Below are 5,740 nucleotides of genomic sequence, written 5' to 3'. Positions count from 1 at the left end.
CCTCCGAGCGGACACCCCGTGTCAGCGCGCTGCCGCTGCCTCCACGCCAATCCCCTCCCGCGCAGCGCACCCTGCTGCTCACACGCGCGGCGCAGAGCGGCCAATCCGAGCGCAAGGGCTGAGCCTTTGAGGCCAATCAACGAGGCCGGCACGGGGAAGGCGTTGCTCACCGCAAATAGGCGGGGCGGAGTCGGCAACGGCCAATCGCTACCACAAACATTGGCGGAGCGGCCCAATCAAAGGCTAGAGAGGTTGAGACTGGCGTGCGAGCCGTCAACAAGTTAAGGTGGCCGAAACAGGAACTGCCGAAGACCGGCACCTCAACAGACCAATGAGGAGAGCCGGCAGGGGAGCACCGAGGGGCGACAGGCGGGTGGAAGTTCTTAAAGGGGAAGCCGCCGCGTTGATGCTCCGCATCCTGCCGCCGCTACCTCAGCGCCGTTTAAAACTACTCTTCCCCGGCCGGTTAGAAAGCGCCCGCTCAGCCCGTGAGAATAGCAGCGCGACGGAGATGTACTTTGAACAGAAAACTCTACGAAGTGGCTGTTGGCGAACGCTGAATTCAGCTGCTGCCAATCGTCCCAATGAGGCTGATCTCCGTTGTAGGTGGATAGACCTCATTGATAATAACACCCATTGAAATCTCACCCCGATTCCCCTGCCATCAGAGTTATGGAAAGGAATTTAGATTTCAAAAAAAAGCAGGTGGCTATGATTTTCCAAATCATAAACAGCAGCTAGCTGTTTGTTAAGAGCCTGACTTCTGTGACTGTTCTTTGCTATAATTAATTAACAGAATCAGTTGTTTTAGCACAAGCTTTAGGACACTGTGCTTATTTAGTTCCAAGGAGTAAGACCCTTCATCCATCTTCCTCATGAATTAATTCAGAGCTTAAAAAAAATTGTTTTCTTCTGCTAAATTAGGGGCTCTGAATCATTAACAACACCCCACTACCTGAGCTTTTATTTCCTTTTACCACCTCTCTAATTCAATTACTAGTCACATTAAGGTAGCTTCCCATTTCCAGCCTCAATAATTTCCTTCCACAGATATTCTGCAACAATTATTTTCTGGAACTAATTTCAAATGTATTTTACAAGTACTTCACATGTCTGCTCGCCTGTAGGTGATACCAGAGTTGCAAAGCCTCTTCTCTCCAAGACAACTTAAAAAGGCAGAGCTGTGATGTTTAGACTTTATGGAAAACGAAGATACCCTTTTCCCAGAAAGCATCTTGTGTCCATATACCTTCCTAAAACATTACGTAATACAGAGCAGGAACAAGTTTCTGAAGCAGCATCCCAGAATTTATCTGCTGCTGAAATGAGTCAGAATAGCAATTAGATGAAAAAAAAGCATCATTTTGAATTCTTCCTGCTTGCAAAATAATCTCACAGTTGACATTAGTGCAAGATTCATTTGCCAGCTGTGAAGAAATTTAAGGTCCATAGCTGTTTTTCCAGAGAAATTCTAAAGTTACTGTAAATAGCAACTTCACAATGTGAAGTATAAATGCAAATGCACTTTTTCAGCTTTCATATATTTTTAGTTCTGATGTGACACAACCAAACTGGAGGACAAATGAAGTCTGAAATACTTCTTGTGCTCCATCAATTTATTCCAATATAACCTGTGAAGGGTTTTTTGTTTGCCTTTCCCCCCCGCCCCCTCCCTTTTAAATGGTAGCATGCTTTTTCAGCAAAGGCTTTCACTAAAAAGGCAGCACCCGCTCTGCAAAGCAGCAAACCCAAGTTTACCTTCTGCCACTCCTGGCCTGAAGTGTTTGAACTCTTAAATCTTCAGATTACAGTGTTAGATACCTGAAATACACTAGCAAAAGTCCAGCAGCAGGCAAAAATGCACTGGTGAAATCATATAGAACACAAAATTGTTGAAAATCAGTAGCCTTTTTCTGGTAGTGAATATGGACTAGTAATTATATGGCAAGATAGCTCAAAACAAACAAACCAACCCAAACCCCAGGTTTTACACAAATATTTAGAAATGCTTTACCTTGACGAGATGACTTGCTGTTAGTAAAGAGTTTCTGCAGCTCTATTTGAAATAGTCTTAACTGAGAAGAACTTGAATGCATTTTTTTTTAATGGAAGCATAATACTTGGCTGTAATGCAGGCTTGGATTCAATAATTCAGTGAATAGTAATGGCCTGACTCAGTGTGATGATACAGCAGCCAATAAAAAGGCAAAGACAGATCAGTGTATCCTTCCTCAGGTTCAGGAGTTTCTTGGACTATGAGCCATATACATGCAAGTGAATAAAAGAGAAAGCTGGCAACTCAGCAGCCTAGAAAGCTTGAAATGGTGTTGCCACAAGCCCTTTAGGCAAAATGGTAGTAAAACTACTAAGGTAAAAGTACTAAAGTAAAACTAAAGTAAAAGTACTAAGGTAAAACTACTAAAGTAAAAGCACTAAGGGACTGTGGAGGAGGAAAGGCAGCAAGATAAAAAGATATCTGCTTAAACTGATGCCTCTTTATGGGCAAAAGGACATTGTTGCTCACCATTGCCTAATCACATGTCCCATAAAAAGCATCTGGATTAGATGGATTGAATAGATTTGGAGAACCCCCTATGGGAAGAAAAGTAATGCTGCCAAAACCAGATGACAATACTCAACTGGCAGATTGGTTTGATAGGACATTCAGAAGGACTTCACCTAAAATATCCCTGTCCAAAAGCTCTTAGGTGATCTAAGCTACTACAGGATCAGAGGTTGTGCTCTCACGGCAACACAGAACTGATTAAAAGACAGAAATCACAGGGCATAAAAATAAAAGATGAGTTTTCACTGGGATGTGAAAACTTTCATTGGCAAGTCAGCAGTGGAGTCAAAAAAACATTTATACGCAGGTCTATACTCCTCAACACTAAAAAAAGGAAGTAGAGCAAGGTGAAATTTGCTGAAGATTAGTCAAGGTAACAAGAACAAGGAATGACAGGTGAACCTTCTAATATTTAGTGACAGGGCACTGTAACAGCAAATTATATCCAGCACAGGTAAATAGAGTGATGTACCCACTGGGGGAAAAACAATCACAATTTTTCATGAGAAGTGAATGACTTGACTTGCAACTGACTTATTAAATCCTGGCATTGTAACTGTTCTTTAAATAATCATCTTGGTAACAAAGAAAAAAGTGCCAAGTGTTATAACTAAGAGATAATAGCACACCGTCAGTTATTACAAGGACCCCATAAAATACCCAAGTTTTGAATACAGTGAGGGGAATGGAACCAGCACAGCTTTGGGAAAAGGGCAATACAAACCATCAGGGATATCTGCTAGTTTACCTGTAAGGACATAACTGAATTGTCTGAAACGGTGCAGGCTGTTAAGAGGGGCAACTCGGATGAGGGTGGAGAAGGCAAGGAACATGACAGGTCAGTAAAAGCTGAGTGGACTGGAGTACAGCTGCAGCAGTTTAAGTTCAGCAAGAGTTTTCCTGCTTCTGTAGCTGCTGGGGAGGCCGGAGTGATGAAGGTTGCACTCCTGGGAACAGAGTTCATCTCCAGCTGTGCCTTCCAGGTCCTCCAGCAGAGGTCAGGGAAGGCAGCTGGTAGCAGCAGCTCAAGGCCACGGTCAAGTTACAGAGTCTGAGCTTTGCTTTTGCGTGCTATACTGTACCACAGTGCAACTTTATCTCTTCATAAATGTCATGGTGAAGCGGGATAGGTGCAGAAAGAGACTACAAACAAAAATGGCTTTAACAGAGGGGGACTGGTATAGTTAAGGAGAGAGATGAGTTTTACTTAAATACCTTCCTGAGAAAAGCCAGTATGGAAGAGTACTCACGGCATCTTAAGACCAGTTACTTCTACAGGTACAAACCACAGCTTTTCCAAGATGGTTGTAAAGACTTGCAATGGCTAGCAATTGATTTAAATAATTAGTATATTAAATACTTAAAATATTTAACCTATAAAGCCCAAAACACAGAGTTCTTGATGGTTGGTCTGTTAGTTTCAAGACTACTGAGTAGTCAATGCAAAGTACTCCAGGACAGTTCTGCTTGCTCTCCCCCCCACCCCAACAAGGCTGAGGATTTCTGAGAAAAGGTTCCTAATTTCAAGGAAAACAAGCAAACAGATCCCACTCTTCTGTTAGACAACCATGGCACTCACTACAGCCACCCAACTCACAATTCATGTTAGAAATATTCAGTTATACCATCTATGAAACATCTGAGGAATATTCTGCATCTGATTTCAGAGTGAAACAGTTGGACTGCAAAAAAATGCACACGACAAGTCGTAAATGACGTAACTCAAATAGTGCACATTTATTCTGAACGGTATTTCTAAAGAGTTTGAGAAAAACAAAAACATGCTCCTGATGTACAACAAGGGCAATGATATAGATTAAAAATGGACCATCTCACTGTATAGAATTTGCTCCCCCTGCAACTTAACTTGTAACATTGAGAATGCATCTGTAAAATGCATACAGCATACCTTTGACTAAATCTTAACTCAAGAGACCAGGGGTGGTCTTAGCCAAATTAATCAGGAAGCAGTTGCAGATTCAAAAGAAACATCCAGGTCAGCAAACACTTCATGAAACACAGACTTTGTGCATAGCAGCTGACTCCGGACTGCAACATGAGGGAGAATAAATCTGGGGGACCAAATTTTTACTGGAGACAGGGCACCATCAAGAATTAACAAAATATCACATAAGTTTTGTTTCAGTTGTAACAGTATGTTATATTTAGTTGGCAGGTTTAACCATTAGCTGCATCATGTAAACTCAGCCAGTTTCAGTACACACAAAAAATCTCTTCTCCCTTCCCCCTCCCAAAAATGAGGGATACCTCTCCTGATGATTCTTCTTTCCCTGTACCATGGTTTCTCTACGAGGAGTATTGTTGTAGACAGTCTCTTCATACTTCAACCGATGTATGACAAAACCAGTTGCAGAGATTCAGGAATAACTCACATATACACAACTAAAACTGTTAGTCGCATACATTTTTCTTGCTATATCTTCATCCAGAACAGGAAGTGCTGGTATGTTTTTTGTCCACTGAAACTCCCAACTTTTAAAAAATTTAGTTGTTCATAAGCTGCTATTTTCAAGCTAAAAGGAGGGTCTGCTGCAGCAACAACCAAAGTAACCTAAGTTCTCTGCAGTAAGCCCATACTTCACACAATTTCAGTGTCTCTGGGTAACTGCACTAAGATACAGCATTCTCCTCCCACACTGAACACAGCTGATATACTAATAAAATATAACTGTTTGTCATTCAGATCTACTGACCTTCACTTGCCCTTATGCATGTACAGGGAACACAGCTTTCTATGAGATTTAGATTAAACCTTGTATTCAAAATTCAACAACCGTTTTCCAGGATGGGAAACGCCTGGGAAAAGAAGTCTTAGATTTGTGGTTATTCTTTTTCCACCTCCAACAAAACACTTTATCCAAAGTTACAATGAGGCAGGTTTGCTGTGGAATAGGAGCTTTACGAATTGTTTTCAGGGATACATTCATAGAATGATGGCAGTCCAAAGCAAAAAGAGACAGAAACAAAGGTTAATCCAAGTAAGCTCAGACATCAGACTCATACTTTTAAACCTGAAGGAAAACTGTCTGTGAAACACACCAATTTGTGGAAGCCTACGACAACAGCAAATCCTAGGAGTTCATATCCCCACACCCATCTACCCAACCCAAACACTTACCACTTAGTTCTAAAAGAATGAAGAGCACTTTGCTT

The sequence above is a fragment of the Nesoenas mayeri genome (assembly GCF_963082525.1).
Source record: "Nesoenas mayeri genome assembly, chromosome: 1".
In the NCBI taxonomy this organism is placed as follows: Eukaryota; Metazoa; Chordata; class Aves; order Columbiformes; family Columbidae; genus Nesoenas; species Nesoenas mayeri.
This window is presented reverse-complemented; position numbering follows the sequence as displayed.